The 26,669-nt window shown below is 41.5% G+C and overlaps 1 protein-coding gene and 1 long non-coding RNA gene across 3 annotated transcripts in view; one reads left to right on the forward strand and one right to left on the reverse strand.

The window, feature by feature from the left end:
* Nucleotides 1-26,669, reverse strand: part of LOC122532115 — a 70,936-nt gene that overhangs the window by 18,322 nt on the left and 25,945 nt on the right. The gene's annotated exons all lie outside the window — the stretch shown is intronic.
* LOC122532117 overlaps nt 25,469-26,669 on the forward strand; it is a 24,381-nt gene continuing 23,180 nt past the window's right edge. The window contains exon 1 of the long non-coding RNA XR_006307448.1: nt 25,469-25,479. This is a non-coding gene — a long non-coding RNA (uncharacterized LOC122532117). The remainder of the gene's footprint in view (nt 25,480-26,669) is intronic.

Genomic DNA, 26,669 nt, shown 5'->3' on the forward strand with positions numbered 1-26,669 from the left:
AAGAAAAAAAAAAAAAAAAAAAAAAAAAAAAAAAAAAAAAAGAAAAAAAAACAGTCGAATTTCCCCCCCCCAAAAAAAAAAAAAAAAAAAAAAAAAACGTTCGAAGCTTCGATAAGAATCTATATACGTTTTTTTCAAATATTCTGCCAAGTTAAAAAGGGTGCCTAATCATTTTCGAAAGTGACCTTCGCCCCCCAAGTATATCGTTCGTCAATTACAAAAAAAATATCGCGTGAAACATCGTTGAAAGTTTGTCAAAGGCGGAGTCGAAGATGATTCGGCAGAGTCGCGCGCCGAGTGATAGCAACCGGTTAAGTATGTAATCGACGTCGCGTCGTTGTGATTCATCGGATAGATACGCGAACGGGGAAATTGGCCACATATCAAGTATCGCAACGTTTTTTTCACGGAACTCGAACGCCTTCGATTCCGTTCGATTAACATGCTGTTAGGATGTGACACGCAAAACTGACACCTTGCGTCAAGCAACGTGACGTCAATCTGGCTGCTGGAACGTTCGCAACATTTGCCTTCAGCAGATGAAAAAATGAGAAAGACAAGAAATACGAATACGTTCTTTCGAAGAAGATCAGAGATCCTGACAAAAGGGAATCGTACGTTTTATTTGCATAAAAGATAAGGAAGGCGTCGATTCGCCTATCGAGCAACATTATTCCAGGAAAGGTAAATTCCTTTTGAGTTGCTCTTGCGGCTGGTGATTCTTCTGTGAATCGTGCTTTGTCTCTGCAAGCAGATTTGACAATTCACTATCTGATTCGTTGTACAACGACCTGAAACAACACCACTTTCAACTGCTCGGAGATCTTTCGAGAAACGTGAAAACGAAGGAACACGCGCCGCGAATCGTTAGACTGCGAATTTTTATGCAAATCTCGATTTTTTTTTTCTTTCTTTTTTCGCTGACGCAACCGAAGGAGCCAGAAGTTAAACAAAGAATTGTTCCACGCGTGTTCTACCTTGATGGGTGAACAAAAGGACGTATACAAATCCTTCCAGCGAAACAATGCGAGTCATCATTTTTAACAAAATATTTCACGGCACAATGGCACGTGCCGCGTGCCGCGTCAACTTTCACAAACCAAAATCTAACAAACCTGACTTCGCGTTGCACTTTCGACTGAAATAGATGTTACAAATAACAATTTGCAACGATTTCCATTACGCTTTTGCGCCTTCAAACGTCCCACCAGCGGATGGAAAATCCAGACGCAGCAATTATCGACGAAACAATTGCCTCGTTCTAAACAGATCTCGTCGAGACGATACGAAACGAATGAACGATACGTGGACGAGATATGTCGGCGGTGAATCTTGTCAGAAAAATGTCAGAGGAAAGAAAGAAAGAAAGAAAGAAAAAAGAACGCAGCGAGCGTGTAGAGGAGCGTGGTGCGCGGCACCGCGAGACCGGAAGTTACGGTAAAGTGCGTGCAATTAGAAAATAACCTAAATTCAAGGCGGTTCGCGATCTCGTGTCGAGAACTAAAGCGATCTCGCCGGGAACCGAGCGAGCAGAAGCGTTTAACGACGCGTCGACGAGGGAAATGATCAATTATCAAGAGCCAGACCCACGTGGGCCGCGGTACTTTAAGTCACGTTGTTACTCTCTCTCTCTCTTTTTCTATCTCTTGTGTCACCTAGTTAGATCAACATGAATTTCATCTCTATACTCGTGAGCAAAGCAACGTTGTTCGATTAGAGTCGAAAATCGAAATGGGATCGCGCACGTCCCGTAGAGAAGGCGCGTTGGCAATTAGAGAGACTTGAATGCCCGCAAAGGACGCAAACCAGGCGCACAATTGTTTCCATCGGCGCGACATTCTCTCTCAACGAGACGAAAGTTGCAAATACAGTAGACACTTTCCGTTGACTTGTAACTCAAACGAATTAATAATGCTAATAATGCACATTGTTCGATCGATGTTTTCAACCATTCATTTCCATCATTTAAACGCTCATTATTTAGTATCACCTAGTAATTTGTCAGTCTCATACCTCGTTACATTTGAAATTTTTTTACAATTGTATCACTTTTGTACTAGCGGGTATTTCTTTTACCCGTGAAAAATGAATAAATAAATAAATTTCATTCGCTCGAGCCAAGCTCTTTTCGTCAATGATCGAATGAAATTTTAGCGGTCCAAGTCATTTACCTGAACGTGAACTCCCATTATATAAAGGGAATTATTCGAATTATACAAAGTATCTGTGCTAAATGCAATATTTGTATGCAAACAGAGTCCTTTTGTACAATTTTGTTGTCAGTTTTGTTCGAGGAAATTCATATTATTTTTAATCTAAATGTATTTGTTAATAGTTAATAGTTTCCTTGACTGGAAAATTTTTGGAAAACTTAGCAATTTTTTAAGTTTCAATAATTGACAAATAAATTAAATAGAATTACATCCCAGCGATTTAATTTTTCTTTTTTTTTTTTTGTAAATAATAATAATTTAGTAGCTGATTTATGTCATAGATTCGTAATCTTGACTGGAAAATTTTTGGAAAACTTAGCAATTTTTTAAGTTTCAGTAATTAACAAATAAATTAAATAGAATTACATCCCAGCGATTTAATTTTTCTTTTTTTTTTTTGTAAATAATAATAATTCAGTAGCTGATTTATGTCATAGATTCGTAATCTTGACTGGAAAATTTTTGGAAAACTTAGCAATTTTTTAACTTTCAGCAATTGGCAAATAAATTAAATAGAATTACATCCCAGTTGTGCGATTTAATTTTTCTTTTTTTTGTAAATAATAATAATTTAGCGACTGATTTATGTCATAGATTCGTAATCTTATCAGAACGAGCGGTAATATCTATCTATCATTGTGTTACTAGAATGAATACCTACCGATACAAATAAATGTGGTTTTACAATCTCAGAAATCTGTTTCGACAAGAAAGAAGTAACTACTGCAGAAACAACCGATGTAGAAAGAATACGCTACCAATACAAACAGATCACTTTGCAATCTCGTCTAGAGGAAACAGAAATCTGTTTCGACAAAGAAGATGTGGAAATGATCCAGTAAAAATCTTTCCTTCATTTCCTTTTTTTTTTTTTTTTTTTAATCGAAACAATAATACGTTATTCAATGCGTTTTTAAGAGGGAACGAACCACGATTTACATAAATGATCCAACTCCGCGAAAATCGATCTATCCAGCCTAGCGAGAGGCAGCAACTATGTCAATAAACGTGACAGCTAACCCGTTAGAAGTCTGCGATGCGTTAACGCCTCCGACGAGTGGAGGACAGGTCCGAGTGCACATGCACTCGCGCACAGCACGAAAGCTTCCTGCCGCGCGAGTTCTTAATGTTCTCTCTTCGCGAGACTCCGCGACGTTTCACGCGTGTATAAATAGAATGTACAGGGTGTCTGCCATAAAGTCTCTTTACAATTTCAAAAATTTATTACAAAGGCAAATGGAAAGACAGACGAGTGAAAATTATTTCAAAATGAGACGTATATATTTAAGTTTTCTTTTTTTTTTTTTTTTGGCTTTATTTAATACACCTCTATAAGGCACCATTAGTTGCACGAAGTACATCAAAACGGTACCCGATTTCTTGCCACATTCGTTGCAAGATACCCTTATCAATGATCCTCTGCTTTAGATTAGTGATGTTCCGTATCTTTGTTCGATACACGATATCTTTAACGTAACCTCACGTGAGTGTCCATAAAGTTTCTTTGCAATTTCAAAAATTTATTACAAAGGCAAATGAAAAGACAGACGAGTGAAAATTATTTCAAAATGAAACGTATATATTTAAGTTTTTTTTTGGCTTTGTTTAATACACTTCTATAAGGCACCATTAGTTGCACGAAGTACATCAAGACGGTACCCGATTTCTTGCCACGTTCGTTGCAACATATTCTCATCAATGATCCTCTGCTTTAGATTAGTGATGTTCCGTACCTTTGTTCGATACACGATATCTTTAACATAACCTCACGTGGGTGTCCGTAAAGTTTCTTTGCAATTTCAAAAATTTATTACAAGGGCAATTGATGAGATATCTTCGTCAGATTTGTTCTATGTACTCAGTTGGTTATCAATGTTTTTGTCACATTGCATTTCAGGTACTCTGTTGATGAATAAGATACTGTTAAATGAACCCTTTACAAAATGGCTACTCCTCAAGAGAAGGCACAGTGTGTATCACGGTTTATTGAAATCAAGTCGGATCTGCAGACTCGGCGAAACTTTAAAACTAAGTAAAGAGATCCACCGTCACGTCCATCAATTTCGTGCATGACACCAGAAATTTATGGAGGCAGAGACAGTGTTCGATAAAGGGACAAGAACATCCGAGGAAAACATCGATCGTGTAAGAAATCGAGTGCAACAGTCTTGCTTCGTGCAACTAATGATGCCCATATACAGGTGTATTAAATAAGGCAGAAAAACACTTAAATACATACGTCTCATTTTGTAATAATTTCCACTTATCTGTCTTTTCATTTGCCTTTGTAAGAAATTTTTGAAATTGTAAAGAGACTTGATGGACACCCTGTATATATCGGAAGAATATCGATTCGTTCCTACCTCACGTTGCGTAAACGCATACCTTATCCATGTAATTACGATTCCATTTTTTACAAGCGTGTCGCCGCGGTGAACATCGCGACAAGACGAGTCCCTCGAGCCGACGATCGGATATTTACGTAAGCAAAAAATTAAGCGGAAAATTAACGCGACGTATTGTTTGTGGAGCACGGCAGCCGTTGCGTAAACGCGTATCCGCTTTCGTCGAACGAAAGGAAAGGTGGACGCGTGTTGCGCGAGAGAAGTTGAAACGGCGATCGCTCTGGAAAATGTAAATCAGTGGCGAACGACGGTGGAAAATCTGACGTTCAATTCCTGTTCTCGTTTTTCTAGAAGGAGCAAAAACGAACTGTTGATCGATAAATATATGTTAAAGTGCAAGATGAGATACACGTTATATGTTGCTCTCGAAAGTTGATAATGAAGACACGTGTACTTGCAAACTATACACCGCATTTTTAAAAAAGAATGGCTTGAAAATATCACTTGTAACACAGGATGTCTATAAAGTCTCTTTGCAATTTCAAAATTTTATTACAAAGGCAAATGAAAGGACAGATAAGTGGAAATTGTCACGAAATGAGACGTAGATATTAAAATTTTTTTTTTTTAATGCCTCATTTAATACAACTCTATATGGGTAAAAAAAAAAAAAAAAACAAATATATACGTCTCATTTTGTAATAATTTCCACTTATCTGTCTTTTTATTTGCTCTTTAGTAATAAATTTTTGAAATTGCAAAGAGACTTTACGGACACCCTGCATTCACTTCTGAAGTATCCATTCGATACAACAAACGAATTTCGTCCAAGTGAAGAACAAACGACTACTCGTTCCTTTGATCTAAACTCGACACTACGAAACACATTGGATCTTCGTTTAAATGCGAACACCCTAACCAGACGAGTGTTGTCGATCAATTTCCCTCAAGAGGAGAAAAAAAAACATGCAGAAGAAAGCCAGAAGACAGACAACAAAAGAGAAAGAAGAAAAAAGAAAAGAGAGGAGAGATTCCTCTCGCCGCTTCCACTTTCCGACTCGACGTCCGGTCGCGAGCCCCTAATTTGTTAAGCGATTCACAGCTACGCAGAGCCGCAGCCATCCCCGAAAGAAGAGACGCATCGATTCGAAAAGACGGGCCAAACCCTCCCCGAGCAGCCGGGATAAATGTATCGAGACAGGCACCGACAAGCAATCCTTGAATCGTACGAGAAATCCTGGGCGTGTCTCTGGTCACGTGTCTGTTAAAAGCTGCTGCATGCAGCTTCCGCGGCAGAAGACCAGAGGGGTGAGCGAGACGATTTTCCAACGCGACGGGAGAGGAAGAGAGAGGACGAGCCCCCTGGTCCTTCCGGGACCGGTCTGGTATCAGCTGCGCCTCGTTTAAACACGGAAATTCATAAGTCCGAGCATGTTACGCTTGGCCTTAGAAAGAAGAAAAAAAAAAGACCTCCTGTCTGCAAAGGAGAAGCAAGGGGAGAGGTAGCACAGAGAGAGAGAGAGAGAGAGAGAGAAAGAGAGAGAGAAAAGCTCGCGTCCGGGCTGGTTTCAGACCCCTCCGGTACCGTAATCTCCACCCCCGACAGCCATCAGCTGAACTTCGCTCAAGATCGATTCGAATCATCCCTCTTGTTTCCCCTTTTTATCCGATTTATTGACGAAGATTGATCCGGGGCGAAGAATATCAAGGTTGGCGAGTCGTTGCGTATACACACAGAAACTTCGAGGATTCTATCAACCCTCGCGTAGCCGACACCGCGTCATTCCGTTGACCCGGAACTCGAGGGTAGCAAAATATTTCAAAGAAAGATATTTCTGGAAATTTTGGCTGAAGCATTATATAAAAATAATATAGACAAAGGAGCTAGCGACTTTGAAAACGGGCATCTAACGTTGCAGAAACATATTACCGTGGCATATTACCATTGAAGCTACGGGCAGAAAACTCAACTCGACAAAAGCAATCATCGCCGACCGAATCGCAAGAAATGATCCAGATGCTATATATGTACAGGCAACGATAATAAACATGGTGCCAAATGTGCCAAATGTTTACGATTTATATGCAAAGAACATGCAGTAAAACACAATAACGTGTGGTACCGTACGCAGTGCACGTAAATAAAAAATGTGTTTATAAAATTTTACATTTTTTAAACAAACTCCTCTCCTCCCCATATTACAAACATTGTTAGATAACATCCTGTACCAAAAAATTAGGTGCAAAGCAATTATAGTAAAAATTCAGCACATGGGTCAAAAGTGACCCGGTGTCGTCTCGCCGCGTCGCTCATTTACGTTCGAGGGTCAAATGTGTCGTAGGTACTATTAGGAGTTAAACAGATGATTAACCCCAGTTTATTGGAAATATTGGCTGAACAACATCGCATCTAGTATTGAAGATCGTAGGTAGAGCGAATTCCCTCTCACGGTCTCGAAAACCGTCGTACAATCGACTGGTTGTTACTGATAATGCACCGAAAAGTAAATCTTCGAAAGGAAAGAAATGAGATCATTACGTTTGAGGCTCTCGAGAAATCAATGAACTCGCTGCACCACGATCAATATCGGGCAACGGAAACGTATACGCCACGTTATTGGAATCGTTTCCCCCGCTCTCCGGTGGAATAATTCCGTTCACCGCGGGACACACACGTAGGGGAGGTAACAATCACCCTGGAGAGATTCCAATTTCGATTGCTTTATATTCACTTTGGGAGGGAATCGATGGAAAGGTACATGCATACACACGTGAATCAAAGGTGAGATGCGACCCCGATGATCTTGGAAGCATCGGCCGTTGCCACCCCCGCCGCTCTTGGTTAGGTTACCAGCTGCCCCGAGAGCAGCTAGACGCTAAACCAGAGTTGGGCATCACTCGAACAAAATTTAATTCGAATAACATTTCGAATAAAATTTGATTCGTATAACATTTCGGATAGATTCTTCGAATAAAATTTTATTCGAATAATGGCCAACAGTGGCTAGAGAGAAGAGGCCGTGAAACCTCGAAATAATCAATTCGACATACGGCTACATTTACTCATCATTGAACTCCGAATATAGTCAGATTCGAATAAAATATTAACGAATAAAGTCAGATTCGAATAAAATCGTTATTCGTAACGTAAAGTAATTTTTCCTCGAATAAAATAGTTATTCGTTATTTACGAATAAACTTGACAGATTTATTCGTTAATCGTTGCTCGAATAAAATATGCCCAACTCGGCGCTAAGCCAGCGTTTATGCAGTCCGGATACAATCTAAGGGAGGTTGCACGATATATTGGAAGAAACGCCGTGGACAAGGGGAAAGGGGACGGAGAGGAGGGTGGAAAATGAGAAACGGTGAAAAGCTAGAGCAATGGGTGGCGCGGATTTCATCAACGTCCCAGAGAGAGAACGGAGAGACGCGACAATATGTATATAGAGTGTGTGTGTGTGTGTGTGTGTGTGGTATATACGGTGTACGTACACGTTACACTGAAAGAAAGAGAGGGTGGAGCAGACAGAAGAGAGGCTCGCTCGAGGAGAGAGAAAGAGGGGAGTTATAGGAGTCGCGTATATATTTTCATAATCTTTCGTAGACGATTTGACGGCGGTGGCTCGAGCCACCGGTTCACGAGCCATACACGCATATGCCTCCGTAGAAAAGCGTGGATCGCACATGCTCCCGGGGCACGTCCCATTCAGACGGGCGCAGCTGCCGAACTCGTGGGACACGTCGGCAGGCACGCGCCTCTTGCCTCCATAACCTGTTTTCAAAATTCCGCTCCCCTCGGAGCCCCGTGGGCTTCAAGGAGAGAGACCCATTTCTTCCTTCTTCCCTCCCCACCTACTATACGCACGCTGCTCTCCCCGTAATTCCTCCTCCTTTCTTTTCTTTTCTTTATTTCAACCACCGCTACGGTGGAAATGCATACGCTGCCATGTTCGCAAGTATCGGGACACTTATAGTGAAGAAACTGGCGTTGATCCTTGTGGCAATCTTTGTTTGAATATTATTAAAAATTGTTGTCCCCTCTGTTGGTATTGAAATTTTATATAAAAATAGATGGAAATTCCGGTTATTCTGTATAATATCCGAGTAAAAGTCTCGTGTCCCGTTTATACCATTGTTCCGAAAGTTTGAGAGACACTCTGTCAGTTTTCGATAAAATTATATTTCTTTCGACAGACGAGATTATGTTATTGTAAAGATACTTTATTTATTATTGTTTTGAACTATATTTGTAATTGAAAACGTAAATTTCTTCATCCTTTTATTATTAATTCGTACATGCAGATGAACAGTTACGTCTACTTCTATTTGGTTTCACATTTTTTATTCAAATTCTCACTAAACTTCTCCGTGCTTCACAATTGGATTTCTATCGACTTTCATCAACAATCCTTGCCGAATTCTCGAATCTCTATATGCATATAGTACAAAATGCAAATCTCGATCGTTTCATTTGATTACAACTTGCAAACGACAGCAGCACCTCGTGTCCACGTCTTTCGTCGTTTCCCTTTTCGTTTCGCGAAATTGCTCGGAAAATTTTCGAAAAAACGTTCGTGGCAATTAAAGCCGGCTGGTATCTCAAACTACGGCCGATGATGCGGCACACGATGACGAGCGAAGAGCATTCTCAAGTGGCACGAGAGAGCACCTCTTTGCCGAAGAAGACTCGCCCCTCAGCTGCGGAGGCCCCGTCGACGCTTAAATACCCTTACGAGTGCCGCTTTTTAATTGCCCTCCCTGCCACGACCATACGCCTTCGTCTCTCAAAGCGTTAAGCATTGTACGTTTTATTCACGGACGCGCAAGGACGAATGGAGCGGCTCCAAGGAGGGAATAGTCGGATGATTTGCATACGTCGCGTCGTCGTCGTCGTCGTCGTCGGGGGTGATCGCCCTGGCAGACGGCAGCTGCCTCCTCCCGAAATCTCATCGACCACCGCCGTCTTTCGTCCCCGATTCTGCTCTGCATTCTACTTTCCACGGTTTCAACCTCGCGGTCAATTACGAGGTCTCTCAATTTCATTTCAGTTTCAGTTATTTTCGGCACTTGCGGAAAAGAAGAAAGGTCCGAGAACGTGTGAAACGTGTATAATGAATTTATTTTAAATCTGTTTAATTTCTTTTGAATTTATATGATAAATGGGGATCGCAAGGCAGACAAGTCATATTTTTCTAGTTTTCCACGCGAGGATGGTCTTGTTAAATAGTTATGTGTTAGCAAAATTGATCTTCAGAAAAAGACATTTAATGCTCTCGAAAAACATCGATTTCGAAAGTATTGATTATCATACCTCAGGTATGTTAATCATACTTAGGTTGTTAATTTTTTCAACTATGCCGGTATTGAAGTATCTTTTTCTCTAAAGAAGCAATTACTCGTTTTTTATAATCTTCACAGATACACGATATAAAATATCCGAATTATTACAGTAACGATTACAGTTTATTCGGTATAGAATAAGGCAAGTTTTATTCGTAAAAATTTGTGAATTTCTCTCTCCGTTTTCTCAAGTAAATTTCACGGATGTTAAAGTCTCTGCATCTCCTAAATTCGTTGGCGCCAAAGAAAGAAAGAAAAAAAAAAAAAGAAAAAGAAAGGAGGAAAAAACAAGTAACGAAATTTTCGAAACGAAAGGGAAATTGACCGGTGCCAACTGCGCATTGCGATTCCTCGTACACGAAAACAGGGAGGAGAACAGCCGGTTCGGCCAGGTGGCGGACGGATCGACGGCACGACGATACGATCGACAGAAATCGATGGCTGGTTAATCAGCATCGCCGGTTATGATCCGGCTTTTCACACGGCGGCGTAACCTTTCGTCACGTGTGCTCGTAACTCGCGCCTGAAACGATCGAGATCTGAAATAAAACGGAGTTTTATATAGGTATAAACCGATTTTAAGGACCGATCTCTGTTATTGTTTCCCGTGTGAACCTCCTCGGGGGAATCTTGGCGAAGTATCTGAGCAATAAGAGCAATCGATCCAGCGTAATAAAATAACAAGAATTCAAGACGATCCATTCTGGTGCGAAGTGTGAGAAGTATTTAATTAAACGGAGAATATACAAAAAACTATACCCGAAAAAGCACTTTCGAACTCTTGGTAATCGATCGATAATAATAGCCTGCGTACGCACGTGTTTATATAATGATGTTTAAAATGTAATAAAAATAATATCTTATCGCCAGTGTCTTGTCTTTGATAGGATTGCACAAACAATTAGAAAAATTATAAAAAAATTATAATTGATCACGTTTTGCTCGAGATACATTTCAACAATTTAGCAAAAAGTAAAAGACATCTAAAAAAAAAAAAAAAAATAGACAAGAGGATATATTGAAAGAATATTGAAAAAGATACGACCACCAACGAACCAAGGAAATCCTTATCCCTAAGTGCCTATCTCGACGAAGGTGGCTCGCCAGGAAAGGTAGATGCGTGACTATCGAACGAAGAATAGAGTGCAAAGTGTCCCACAGAGTTAGAAAATTACTAGCAATTGAAAATTGATCGTACAATTAATTGTACAATGTGAATATCGACTTGATAGTTGGATTTTAACGACAGGATAATCTCGATATCATTACGTAAGATTGTCCTCGAGAGAGTATACTTTACACGCCTCTTCACTGGAAGAGGAAGATCAACGAGGTGGCCCACTAGAGAGATATAAAGAAGAAAAAGGGACGCGTCGAGAGAGGGTTGAAGAAGGGTTCGTGCCACAACGGTATAAAAAAAGAACCAGCGCGGCCAACGAACCGCCGGGGGTATTTATCCTTCTATTAAGATCTGTTTCTGTTTTCCCTTTGCGCTAACACCCCTGTTCTATCCCAACGCCTACTACATTCAATAAAACACACGCTAGAAGGCAGTCCCAACAACTTCGAATCCCTCACTTAGACCGCTACACTGGCTACAAAAGAAGAAAAAAGTGTTTGCATACCGTTTTAATTATTACAGCATTTACGCACTAATTAATCGGCCTCGGACGCATTCAAATTTACTGCACTACGCTGCTTGCCAAAAAGAAAAAAAAAAAAGAAATATCGCAACGAAGTTGCACGATCTTTCAATCGAAAATATAATCTTCGAGTTTTAAGTTAATCTTCGAAGCAAAGTCAAATGACTAATAAGGAAACGTACAATTTTGTTTTTTTCTTTTTTATCAAATTTCTAACAGTCCAAATTCCTGGGTGTTGTAACTTTTTAACCTCTTGCGCTGGAACGACGTCGAGAATTTTTTTTCAATCTTCAAAATTGCAATATTTCCTCAGTTTTTGAGTATATCTAAGTATAAAAAAGGTAAAATTGCACATAATAGTAAATTTATTACTTCTCGATCATTTCTATCCAGCGATACCGACGAGTTCAAAACGAAAGCGACGATTTATTGTATACGGTAGTATTTGGTCACTCGTTATGGTCCGCAATCAGTTGCCAGCGCAGCTGGTTAACGACCGGGGTAGATTTAGAAAAATAAAGTGTAAAATCAAGTACAAAAAAAAAAAAAAAAAAAAAAAAGAAAGAAGAGGAAATATTTCGTCGAAATGCTTCTCGCAGCCGGTAAAACGTTATTTTTCTCTACCGCTGAAATGCATCGACAGGAGAAGCGGAATCCGTGGAAACGGGCCAACGAACGGCGCGTAATTGAAGCGTGTCCGCGGCGAATGAAATTAAACGAGAAACCCAACGGCGCGCTCGTATATACGAAAGTTTTCGTGCGCGCGCCGCGCACAAAAGCAGGAAACATTATACGGCTCTTGAGCAGACGAAGATCCAGCTCGCCAACAGGGATGAAGGAAGGGTCGCGCAAACGCGCCGCCACCAACCCATTGAGCGAGATGGAGGCGTAAACGAACAACGATCGACTAACAACCGCTATATCGAAGAAGAGAAAGAGAGAAGTGCGGGGACATGGTGTCCAGGCGTAGATCGATCGATGAAGATAAAAAAAAAGAGAGAGAGAGAGAGAGAGAGAGAAGACACAGCGCAGCTCTCGATAGCGTATAATACTTCGGGGGCCGGATAGGCGAGCAGGACGTATCTTTTCCACTTGATAGGGCTCGAGGAGGCCTACGAGCGCGCCAGCCATCGTCGGCTATCGGTGGGCCATCGTGTGTGCGGGCATGGGTCCAAAAGAAGACATGGGCTCGCACATGTTCTTCACCTCGTGCAGGGTATTCATGCCCGGTATTCATGGCGTGCAGCTGCCGAATGCACTTCAACGCCATTACCTGTTCTTCGCAACGCTCGCTCGTTTGCGCCTGGGCACGCGCCCGCCGCTACGAAACGTACCCCGAAATCGAGGCGGGACTAATACCACCCTCTTTCTCTCTCACCCTTTCTCTCTCTCTCACTCGCTCTCTATTTTCTCGTTCTTACTCGAAGCAAGAGCCTTCGCGGTCTTCGTCTTTCTCGTCGATGGAATAATAAGGCTTCCGGGTGTTCGTGCCTTTGGCCACCTTTTTGCACAAAGACTAATCTCTGATTTCGACAATTTCGTTGCAACCGATCGAAGAAGACCGGTTCGCTGATCGACAGACAGGGCAGATCGAGGATGTTGGGTGAGAATATGAATTTGGGGATGTTTCGAGAGGGTGTTTCGGACAGTTGTATATATACATATGTATGTATCAACGCGTGATGGGAACGTATAAGTGAAACACGAACGGAGGTTTTTATTTGGTGTTTTCAGGTAAGAGGAGTCGAAATTCCGAGTAGTTTCGAATAATGGACAACGTCGGTGTCCCGTGAAACAGAAACGAGACTAATGCGCGCATGGCCGTTCTCGAGTTTAAGGGTGGCAATAAGGCTTCCAGGCGTACAGCGATGCCTCGGATGAGAGTAAGAAAAAAAAAAAAGGCAAAAAAGGACTCATTATGACGGAGCAATTGTGCTGCCACGCGGAGAAAGAGAATAATAGCTGACAAAAAAAAATTGTTGAACTTGTAAATTCTTCAATTTTTTAACTGAAATTTGGCAATAACTAATAATTACCACAGCAGAATTCCATCTATCTAAATTCATTCTTTTTCATTAATTTATTATGCTCAAAAAAAAAAAAGTTCATTTTAATATAGAATGGTTGATAGTTTCAATGTGAAAATAATTAACGATATATTGAATTTGAACATACACACTTATTGTATCTTTTCGCTGCAGTAAGATTCAACCACCAGGGATTCGTTTAACCTCTTGTGCCTAGTATGAAGTCGAGAATTTTTTCGTCCCAAAATTGCAACATTTTCTCAGCTTTGAGTCTCATATTTAAGTATAACCCAGGCGAAATTGCACATAATAATAAATCTATTACTTCTCGATCATTTCTATCCATATCGTACCGACGAGTTCAAAAGGAAAGCGACGAATTATTGTGTATTGTGAATTATGGCTCGGTCACTCGTTATGGTCCGCAATCAGCTGCCGGCGCAAGCGGTTAATCCACGGACGCGAAACGAAAATTTCATTCGACTAAATCGACGACCAACGAATAGACGAATTTCTCTAACTGTGATTATACCGAGGGAAAACGTGACGCAACGGAAACCGATGACACATAAAAAAACGTCTGTCTTTTCCTAGGAAATACCGGCGTCAGCTCACGAAAATAGCGACTGTTACAAAACCTGGCGGCCGATCGTCTTCCGCCGCGGGGAAAGTAGGGCGACAAAACGCGTTTCTCGCATTGTTCATCAACTTCTAAACCGTCATTTTGCCATTAAAACCCCCCGCCGCCCACCGAGGATATCCTTAACGAGTCCATCCAGCGTGCTACACACCTCGACCGATCGCGATATACGATGAAAACGACGAAAAGAAGAAGAAAAAGAAGGGAAAAAAGGCCGCGGTTATTGTCCGTGAATAGATGGAAACGTAATGAATAGCACGCGCGGATTCCTGCCCGACAATGAGTTTCTGAAAAACCGAAAGAATCCTTCGCGCGGCTACGGGAACAATGGCGACGACAACGATTGTACGCGTTCTCCTCTTTCTCTCTTTCTCTCTCTTTCTCTCATCGTATTAATTTCTCTCGGTGGCCTCTTTCGAAATTGCGACATAACAAACGGCTAGAAACGAATGGAACAGCCAATATTGGCGTTTTTTCTACAGTGTTCGCGTTGAAAGGGAACTTCGGTCCGATCCGAGATAAATGTACGTTCGGTTATGCGAGTGATCTATCGCGAAGAATCGACGAACAGGTGGCAATTTCTGCGTCACTTCGCCGAGATCCTCGTCGAATGTGCCTTACGTAACGTACGTACATTTCTCTGCCTATTTCGAGGTACGACGCAAGTTTGATAACGATAATCTATCTTGACGCCTCGAGTCTTACGAGGTTCTACGTGTTATTAACCTCTGGCGCTGGAATGGCGTGCCACACACGTCGAGAATTTTTGTCCCAAAATTGTAATATTTCCTCAGTTTTCCTTCAGTACATTTAAATAAAACAAAATAGGCAAAACAAATGATAAATCTACTTCTCAAAAAAATTTCTATCCAGTGATATCGTATCGAGTTCAATAGGAAAGCGACGAATTATCATTATTATTATTATTATTATATATAGACGATAGCAAGAAAAAGTTTCTACCCCTTTTAACCTAATTTTGGAGAGTGACCAAATTCTCTGTTACAAGCAAAATGAATCATTCTGTCTCAATAAAATACTAGTAGATTATTCGATTACTGGTAGATTATTTTACTAAAATTATTATAGAGTATTCTACTAAAATTATCCATTTAAGAATTACATATAACAAAATATTCTTTACTTCAAAGATTCAAAAAATTTCATTCCACTAGTTTTCGAGATGTTACGGGAACATTAACCTCTTGTGCTGGAATGACGTGCCTCGCATCTCGAGAATATTTTGTCCCAAAATTGGAATATCCTCTCAGTTTCAAGTATATTTAAATACAACCCAGGCAAAACAAATAATAAATTTATTACTTCTCGATAATTTCTATCCAGCGATGTCATACCGACGAGTTCGAAAAGAAAGCACCGTTTGGCCACTCGTTACGGTCCGCAGTCAGTTGCCAGCGCAAGTGGTTAGAAAACGTAGAGACGAAAGTACTTAAACACTTGTCAGAGTTGAACTCTTCGTGTGCATGTTACGCGAAACATTTTCAAGTTTCAGCGTCACGCGAGAAACGATCGTATCGGTGAAATTTGAAATGTTGACATTTCTTTCTACTCGGTGAAAAAAAAGCTGAACAGCGTGAACAACGATTTTAATACACGTAATATCGAGGAATATAGAAGCGTATCGAGTGACAATTCGAATGTCTTTTTAACAATCAACTGTGGATCGCGCGACGTGTCCTTGAAAGAAACAGTTCGATAACGCGTACAGGTATCTCTCCGCGCGGACGCGACGACGGTTATCTAACAATAACCGTGAAGATCTAAGAAGCGTCCGAAGGTTTCGGTTTATTAGCTTCAATGATACGATAATAGAGAAAATTAGTTGCCGGAGATCGGGTAGGTTGGAAACGATCTCGTGTCGAGATCGGAGATCTCTCACGTTCCGTTCCACGGATTCTCCGAATGCCTCACAAATCCTTGACAGGGAACAGGTCTTTCGAAAAAGAAGCGACGGTACCACTCTCACGATAACCATTGATCCCGGCGACAAGGAAACGTTCGTTCGTCTTCGGGTCGGCTTCGTGGCTCCAGCCTCGTAAAAAAGTCCCCGGGCTTATCGCGTTTGGCTCCGATTGACTCATAATTAAGAGTATCATCGCCGTGTTCTCGTCTGAAATGTGTGGCACAGTGTCGCCACGCTAAACCGGGGAGGGAATCCCGAAACGGAGCCAAGAATATAGCACGCGCGCTCTCTCCGCCCCCCGAGGATTCGATTCTCTAATTAATGGAAAAAAGATGCAAATGGGTTAATTAGCAGGAATTTACACGGCGAGGCGACAGAGCGTTTTCGGAGCGGCGATTTTATACGTACCAGGGTACGTATCCCCTCCACCCCCTCCCGGGCTACTTGCGCTATCCGTGTTATCTTGTTTGCCGTTTTCTACGCTGTATCCGCCGCGTGAAATCTCGCAGATAGGCTATCGGCTTATCTGCACGCGCTCAAGGATGTAGGAAAGCGCCGCCGCCACCTGTCGCGCACACAGCGGCCATTGAAGTCGATCTGGGACAACGGGAACGGTTGTCCTGCGGCAAGAGTTACGATCGAAGGACTACGTAAATCGTGCACGGAGTGGATTTCCGTATGAACTGGAGGGCTTGAACAATGGGGCTTGTCGAGCGGCTGACACTGCAGCAACCCGCGGATAGTTTTCTACGGTTTCGCGCGACAGGCGAATTATTTCGGGGAAGTATCGGATGAAATAATTTTTACTTTCTCGGGAGCTTTCAGGAGAATTCACTTCACTGGGTACATTTGACACTCGTGCACTTGTTCTGCCTAAGTGCAAGATGACGAGTCAACTCCGTCGTTTGAAAGTAGTTGCAACAGAAGAAACAATTCACAAGTACACCGCCTCAGACAATGTCAGAAATAAGGAATATATCTCATGAAAGTGGCAACGAGATTTTTAATGAAAGAACTTAGTGACTTGTACCATGGAAATAAAACAAATACTCTTGAAAATTATTCGTCGTTTGCTTTACGTTATACCTTGAATTTATTTGTTTCCATTTTGTTTCCTTTTATTTATTTAATTTTGTCTTGCAAATACCCAAAGTCTTCCCAATACTATGTGTATCGAATAAATGAATTCTCGCATAAGATCTACTGCTTTTACGTACTTGCCACCAACAAATTAAATCTGTTCCAGACGCAAGGATTTTTTCAAATAAATCGTAGTCTCAACGGGTTAATCGAAATCCGTAACAGAAACGAGATATTAAACTTACGATGGATATTGTTAAGATACTGTTAAGATATTGTTAAGATATTGTTAAGATACTGATGGAATTATATTTATAGATATTGTTAAAATTTCTTCTATATACTTCACACTTTCTACGAATATAGCGTTGAAAACGACACGACGAAGAAATAAGGAGAGGATTGAACTTCCTGTGTCTGAGCCATCAGTGATCAATTTCGTTTTCCGAGTATCGTCACGATCGCTCGAAAAAAAAACTTTGTCCACTACGTACACGTCCCGATACGAGATCGTGTTATAGACAATTGATTGCAACAAATCCATACTCAATATTCATCGTTATAGGCGATGAACTTAACCTGTTGCGCTGGAATGACGAGAACATTTGGCCGAAAATTGCAATATTTTCTCAGTTTTAAGTATATTGAAATATAACCCAGGCAACACAAATAATAAATTTATTACTTCTTAGTAATCTCTATCCAGCGACATACCGATGAATTCAAACAGAAGACAAATTATTATATACGATTCGGTCACTCGTTATGGTCCGCGAACCAGATACTAGCGCAAGAGTTTAACAATCGTCCGATTCGAAAGATGCAAAGAGTATTGTGAAGCAATTTAGAAATTTACTAAACAATTCATTCCTACGATTGATCTCAATCAAGTTGATAATAACGATGATTGCAATTAATTGCAATTTAATACCACGGAGGAACAAGGCGAACGCTTCAATTTCGGTCGAGCCATAAGGGGTGAGTCTACGAAACAGATCGTTTTATTTATTTCGAGCTGCAGCTCGTAGTCAATATTACATAAAGCGTGAGGCTTAAGCAGACGAAAAAATGAACGGGGAATGAGCAAAAAACGAAATAGAATTATCGGCAATTTTTCGTCGCGGTTTCGTGCGCGCCGAACTGACCCATTCTACTCGCGCCAGCGCACACGCATACACGAAGGCACATGTACATTTAGGCGTATACGAGTTTCACGGTGTGTCGAATATACAGGAGAGAGAAAGAGAGAGAAAAGAGAGAGAGAGAGAGAGAGAGAAGCTAGGTTACGGAGGAGCCCTTGCGTTGGAAGGGTATCGTTGGCAGGCGGCACATGGTCCGCATCATGATTTTCGAAGCCGCAGATGGTTCCTCCTGTGGCACACGATTATGGTTTTTTGTCAAGCATGCCGGGAGCAGGCGGTAGGGCACGTTGTATTTCTCGATCAATTTTCGCCGCAAAATTGACGAACGACTCGGTGCCCGAAAGCCGATCGAAAAACGATTCTAAAACGCGTACGCCGCTCTAGGAATTATTCTCCGAAGCGCGATATCTTATTGGGAAGATCAATCGCTCGCCTCGCGATACCCAGTGATAATCATATCCGTTAAGCGTCATCGTTGGAATTTCACGACTTTTTTTTCAAGGAACGAATGACTATCGCAATTCCTCGTACGCTCGTACTTTCATGAACGCTCGTTCATCTGTAAGAGGACGACCTTGGTCGTGTAGACCATATTTCAACAATCATGTAATCGTTCGTTGTCTCATACTTTTCTGATACTTGAAAATAAATTGAAAATTGATTTCTATTTAAAAAACAGTCAGATAACTCGACTCGATTGCTTCGATCATAGTTCGAGTTACAATTAATCCTCGCTTAAATTAAAAAAATAAAAAAAAAAAAAAAACACCGTACTCTGCGAGATAGCCGATTATCAAGAAATTTGCAGATAGGTATAATCGTCGATCGTCATTTCTTTCCGCAGAAACGACACACAGCCGAGTGCTATTGCCAACGATAAATCGTGCGTCCCAACGACCTGATATCACCCCAAAAGAAACCATCCGTCCTCCGATACGTACCGGATTCATCATCATCGTCCCTCCGACGAAGAAGAAACACGAGCGTTGGTCGAATGAAAAAGCAGAGAGAGAGAGAGAGAGAGAGAGAAAGCAAAGAGGAGCGCGTCGCGACGCGCAGAAAGGCTCGTAAATCACGGCTAGCAAGTGGGTTAAGGGTCGCGAGGCCGGTTTCCGAACGGTTCAAAGCGTCGATAATAATTGGCGCTCCGGAGGCTGGGGCGGCGTTGTTTGTGGCGCGTTTCAATGGCCCGCTGTGGAAGGCACAGGCTAATCACGCGGCCAAGGGAGCCGGACAAACGAAGCGGAGCTGACAAACGACGGCATTATGCTCTGCCATTCCTCTCGTCGCTGGTGGCGGGCCCGGCGACAATGCCCGGCAGAGCCAGCAGGACACACAACTCGAAGAAAAAGGGAGCAGGGGCGAGGGGAGCAGACAGAGACAGAGACAGAGAAAGGCGAAAGGTAGAAATCGAAGGGAGAAATGTATATTATATATATAAAAAAAGAGGAGAGAAGAAAGAAAGAGAGAGAGAGAGAGAGAGAAGAAAAAGGAAAGCAATCTTCCTTATTTCTTCCCATCTCATCTCGTTTCGGCGGCTACCCTCCGTTGTCCCCGCCGCCACCCCCTACGGTCCGGCCAATCTTGTTCAGGATGACTGGCCGACCAGCCAATCCTCTTATTCCGTTTCATTTGCCGATCGCAAACCGTCCACTGCGCGCGTACTGCGTTTCGTTATGTTATTATTCGGGCATTGTGCGCGTAACCCAATTCAATAGCCTAATCTACTTTCCTTGCTTTTCTCTTGCTAATCGTGGGGACCCCGGGGCCCGATCGTCGTCCACCGATCGACTCTCTCATGCCTCTTTCCTTTCCTTTTCGTTCATTCCTCCCCATTTCTTCCTTTCTTCTTCTTCTTCTCTCTCTCGCGCTCTCTCTTTTCTTTTTTACTTAAGCTCGTTCTCCTTACCAGTTCTATTCTCCCTTCTCTCTCCCCAGCGGACCCAGAATTTAAGACAAGCTCGGTCGGTGTATAATGCGACGCGGACGCATGGGAAAATTCAAGGAGAATTTCGGTTCCCGCCACTCGAACGGCAGGGCAGGGTAGGGTACGGGACTTTGGGAAAAGTAGATTTCCACGATTCTCGTTGGGAACGTTGAGATCAGGTGCACGGGTAACAAACACAACCAGAGTGATCTGACGTGGTCACTCTGCTTGTTTCTTTTAAGGGGAGGAGGGTTGGTCGGTCTCTCTGTTCGATTAATTGAAAAAACGCTCGGAGAAGAAAGGGAGTGTGCACACACAGGCATGTAGATCCATCGTGATTGAAGGCGTAGAAAAAAGGAGCATAGCACACCGCCGGGACATGGGGAGGAGGAGTCGTTGAAACGTTCGATCGGTCGGTGTGTATATCCATCCGCGGTCGATGGATATTACCACGGAGGCAGCCATGCCGGGATAATTGGGACGGCGGGAAAATTAAAGGGAGCCATCACCGCGACTCTTGACTCTTCGGAGCGAGCGGAACGAGGCGGAATAATCTGCCTTGTCTTTAAGAGATTAGGTCCTTAAGGGACCTTACTGTCTTCCCCCCCTCCCTCCCTCTCTCTCTCTCTCTTTCTCACTCATTCGGTTGCACCCTTCCGCTCCTCCCAATCCCGAAACACCTTTTCGTACACCTTCTCACAGTCGAAAACCTACCGCGAACGATCTCCTGCGGCCTCGATCAACCACCGGATTCAACGTCAAACGAGAGCAAACGTCGAGGTTCTCCTCCCTTCGAGGCGGAATGGAACAAGACCAAGTAAATTATCGTGGAGCGAGATGCTTGGCCCACAAGCACCGGGGCCGTTTCTCGGAAGTCCAATTAAAAGTACTCTAATACAATGAGAGGCCAACTAACGCGCGGCCTCCGGACGAAATAATTTTTGTGGAATCCTGCGTTTTGCCGTTTTACGTCCTTCCTCTGTTAGTTTCTCGTTGATTAAGCTTGATGAAAAGAAAGAAGAAAAAAAGAAAAATGATTGTAAGAGGATTTGTGAAAAGTGCTCCATTCTTAAAATTTGAGAGATTTTTGTCACTTGTCGCGTGCAATCACTTGGGAACGCACTGTAATACTATCGACGGTTTGTTGTTTGATTAAAATTAACGTTAACGTTGAAATATCTAGAAAATTACGAAATGGTCTCGTGATATAAAATTGAGGGCAATGGTAGTGAAATATGAAGGCTTTTATGAAAAAATAGTGTTCCAAATGGAATTTTTGTGATTATAAATTAAGAGAAAATTTAGACATCTGAAGTACTGAAAAGAGATATAATATATAGAGATATAATATAAATAATTTAATGAAAATTATGATAATAGAACAACAAATAATTAAAGATAAATTACTTTAAAACAACACGAATTAACAAACTCAAATAAATTCCTTTAACAACGCAATTGACACCTTTTTAACAGTTCTGTTTCAACGCTCTCTCAGGACTCTCACGACTCTTTTATTAAAAAAAAGAAAAGCGCTCCCATGCCTACGTTGGATTTCTCGCATAACTAAAATCAACTACAGATCAATTGTAATAACCGATACTACGTTAAAATAAACAGCCATTATCCAATTTTAGAATGAACTTGAATGAACGACAATCTGACAGTATCAATGATAAATTCAAATCAAAATTACGTGTCTCCGCTATAACATACAAGCCACACCGTACAGGTGTGCAAATGAAAATACAAGAGAATTTCCGTAAAATTTCCGCGGTCTCGTGGGAGCCACCTCGTTTCAAGTATCTCGTCCAAGTAGACACGTCATTGGCACAAAAACGCGACGGATGTGTCGCCGCATGTTTCCACGGCCACGTAATCATTGGCGAGGTGAAACACGAAGCAAGGAGAGTTCACCTCGTCCGGGGAGTTTTTCTCCTTCTTAACGGCACCGTGCGTACTCCGTAATTTATGCTAAATTAATGCAAAGGGCTATCTATATCGCATACACGTCGTATTCCTTCCTCGTTCGGCCACGAGGTCGCGAGAGTATTTCTCTCACGGCGACAGCCAAAAAGCACACGAGGCGAAACCATAATTTCGCCGGCCGTGCTATTAACATTATTCGTTCGCGGAGACGGCGGTCATTGCGGAGGAATAAGATCTACATCGATAAGGATTCCTCGGCTTATATGCTTTCTCGGGGTTAATATTCATGAGGGCCCCTACCACCTCCGTATGGAGCTTAATCTTTGCCCGATCGATGATAAACCGGAGAAGGAGAGCCTTTTTTTTCTTTCGCTCGACCAGACCAAGGGAATATACATACTTGGTATGTCGTAACTGACAATGACTCACCGAGGACGAGCTTGTTAAAACGTCTCTTCTCGCGTACATACGTGTGTGTCACCGGTTAGTATTAATCCGTCTGGAGAACAATTCTCTTGACGGATCGCAGCGAGAGAGACGTTTCGTCGAATTCTATTTTGCGGAAAATCTCCTAGGCGCTTGTGATAATGGCGGATCTATGATAACGACGATGTGCGACAACTAATCGCCAGCTCGCGAGAATTTTTCGCAATACTTCCGGCGATTTACTCATTGTCAGCTAGATACTTAATCGTTCGCCGAGAATCGCCATCAATTTTCAGTCTCTTAAATTTCTCTCCTTCGAATTCTTTCGAAAAGCGAGATCTTTTTTCTTCTCGATTAACTCTCTTTCGTCTACGCACCGCGTACAGACTATTTTACAGTAACTGTAATATTGTATCGAAACAGTCTTAACACTCGCAGGAACCAAAAAACAGGAAAAAATAAGAAAATCAGAGATTCTCCCAATTTTAACCTTCAAGTCCAAATTTTCAATGAAGAAAAAAAAAAGAAAGCTACATTACTTTCTAACGACTCGGTCAGAAGAAACGTGTCCATTCAACACAATTTTAACAAAACCCACAAAACCAAAAACTTAGAAACTCGGAACTAGAAAAAATAACAAAAAAAAAATCAGAAAATCAGAAACTCTTCCAATTCTAACCTACAAGCCTTTCTCAGAGATCTCTTATCCTAAAAAAAAACCATGTTACTTTTTAACGACTCAGTCAGAAGAAACTAACTTGTTTATTCAAAACACTTTTAATACTCAAATCAAAAATTCAGAAACTTGGAACCAAAAAACAGAAAAAAATCAGAAAATCACAGAAATCCCCCAATTTTAACCTTCAAGTCTAAATTTCCTTTTCAATGAAGAAAAAAAGAAAAAACTACACTACTTTCTAACGACTAAGTCAGAAGAAACCAACTTGTTCATTCAAAACATTTTCAACTAAAAACTCAGAAACTCGGAACCAGGAAAAATAACAAAAAAAAAAAATCAGAAACTCTCCCAATTCTAACCTACAAGCCCAAATTCCCTTCTCAGAGAAGATCTCTTATTCTAAAAGAAAAAAAAAAACCACGTTACTTCCTAACGACTCAGTCAGAAGAAACTGACTTGTTCCATTCGGAAATTAACGCGATCAAACGAATAACCTGGCACCCCGTTTCACTGCGGCTGGGTGGTATGTCCCCGATGTCGGTGGAAGGCGCAGGATCATAAATCAAAACCGCCATTGACCCAGTTGCGTGGCAATAGGTGTTCCGTCTACCTGTCGCGAAACGCCACCGGCTTCGCATCGACGTGTTCCGCCTAATCGCTTTATTTCCTCGTCTCGGGGCTCTCCCTCCCTCGTGCGGCCCCTTTCGTTAATCGGGAATATGGATGACTAATATGAGAGCCGCGTGGCGAACGCGAGCGAGACACGTCTCTCTCTCTCTTTTTCTTTCTCTTTCTCTCTCTCTCTCTCTCTCTCTCTCGGGAGTTTCGCATCTCGACGTCGCCGAAAGTCTTCTCCGTAAGTCTATAAATGTAACGAGATGAAGGAGGCGGCCGCAGTCTGCCTCGTGGAGCGTACGGTGCACACGATCGATGCAGTGCTCCGAAATCCCGAGCATTTTTACAGCCAGACGCCGAAAAACGAGTAGCAAGGGAAGACCAAGGTTCGACGCCGCCTATACGGCGCGAATTCGCGTCCCCGTGAATCTCTGTTCTACCTGAATCTATCTCGAAATGAAAATCGAATAAAGGGTTCGTCGATAGTATCTTTTGTTCGTCGTGGACATCTCGAAGGACACGCTAAGAGGCAAGATTGGAAGGCATGCAAAATTTGAAAATTTTCATTTGAATCCCCTATAATGACTTAAAGCTGCGAACAAGTTTGCGCGTTTTTTTTTTTTTTTTATTTTCATAGGTGCAATCGAGATAGAAATTTGCGTCGCTTAATCAACTGAAATTAAATTACTCAAACTCACGGTGAATTCGATGAATTTAAAATGGAATGTAACTAAATGATTTTGAGTATTTTATGTATTATATTATTTATTATAATATTTATATTATATTCATATATATTGTATTTATAATTTTATTATATATTTATATTATTTATTTATTTATTATAGTATTTATATATTATTTTGTATATTTTTTTCACGAACGTCTGCAGTAGTCTCCAATAATAATTCAATTTTTCATTCAACGAGTCGCCCGTTCAAAATTAGGTGAAAACAAAAAAAGAAAAAGAATTTAAGACAGACTGAGACTTAAATATTTGTAAAAAAAAAAAAAAAAATAAGTGAGAACAACAGATGCAACCAAATACACCAAAAGAAAGCTATTCGAGGCCGCCTACGCGAGACACAGACAGATTGTCCCTGTATCCCTGAATCTGTACCTGAATTCTCAAAAGAGAAATCGAACCGGTGCGTCAACATCTTTTATTCATACGTTCGAGGAAACGGTTGGGAAAAGTTTGACAAATTTTCAGAAAATATGGGCAATTTGCTTGGAGATGAGGGAACGAAGTGAATTTTCTTCTTGTGTCGCACGAGTTGTGTCGACGATTTGATGGTGAATTTGGATGTAGGTGGAAGAGTAAATATAGAGTGGTAGGAGAAACGAAGTAAAGATTGGATTGTAGAGAACGTCTTCTCGAGTGAAGACTCGTCCGAAGACAGTGAGTGACATGATTAAAAGAGACTGTATACTTGTCTTCGCAGATAGATACACTTAACGCTTCAGGTTACCTTAAGTTAACAATTTCCTGGCGAACAGATCTAACAGATCTTGCAATTTCTTATGTTTTACGTATGTATAGAGAGTTCACGTGATATTTTTCAGTGTTGAATGAATATAATCTCTCTTAATTTAATTACTTCGAATGTTCATTGTTCTAATATAATATCTCTGCTCGATAACGTAATATTAGAAACGTTACAATAATCAGAGTTCAACCTCTTGCGCTGGAATTTCTCCCAAATTGCAACATTTTTTCAATTTTAATATTAATATTAATTTTAAATTTAATAAATTTAATATTTTAATATTGATATTAAGTTTTTAATATTATTCAATTTAATAAATAAGTATACTTAAATATAACCCAGGCAAAACAAACAAATAAGTTTATTAATTCGCAATAATTTCTATCCGACAAGTTCAAAAGAAAAAGAAAGCGACGAATACGGTTCGGTCACTCGTTATGGTCCGCGAACCAGTTGCCAGCGCAGGGGGTTAAAGATGCTAGATTTCGAAGCGAAACTCACGTGAACACGATCCGGGTTTCTGCCCCGGGGGTAAAAGTCAACGTTGCAAGGTAAACGAATTAAAAATCGCGAGCTCCGAAAGGAATTAGAATGGCTTATCTGCCCACTGGCGAATTTCTTCCACAAGTAAAACTGCAGTCAAGTTTGGTCTTGGCGGAAGGGCCCGCATTTGAATTCCTCGATAAAAACGCAGTCACGAAGGCTGGATTCGTGGAAAGGCGTGGATAGGCAAATGCTTTATTATCCGATGAAAAATTTAATTCGACGACCGCTTCCCCCCCCTCCCGCCTCCCACTGAAGTCAAAGAGACAATCGCCGGATCTGATCTAAGCGGTCATAAATCCGGTGCATTCTCATGCTCTGTGGCGAACGCCAATGTAATATCGCCTTCCTCGTCTAAATTTCGAAATTATCGATCGCCGAAATCTATGAACCCCGTGTTCGTTCCTCCGAGCCTCGACGTTCACGCAACCAACGTTAAAAGCGCCGCTGCGTCCGCCGTTGCTCACTGTGCATAGTAATGAAAAAGAAAGAGACGTCTACATTAGCCATCGGCACGACAGATTTTCGCCTGGAGATAAGGGAAATTTACGGACCAACTCTCTTTCTCTCACTCTCTCGCTCTCTTTCTCCATCGTTACACGCACACACCGTTATTGATCTTTAACGGAAACGAAATGCCACCACACAGAGTTGTCGGCTAAAACGCTCGGCTGTTTTTCTTTTTCCTTTTTTTTTTTTTTTT

This window comes from Frieseomelitta varia, unplaced genomic scaffold (genome assembly GCF_011392965.1).
Source record: "Frieseomelitta varia isolate USP_RPSP 00005682 unplaced genomic scaffold, Fvar_1.2 scaffold_435, whole genome shotgun sequence".
In the NCBI taxonomy this organism is placed as follows: domain Eukaryota; kingdom Metazoa; phylum Arthropoda; class Insecta; order Hymenoptera; family Apidae; genus Frieseomelitta; species Frieseomelitta varia.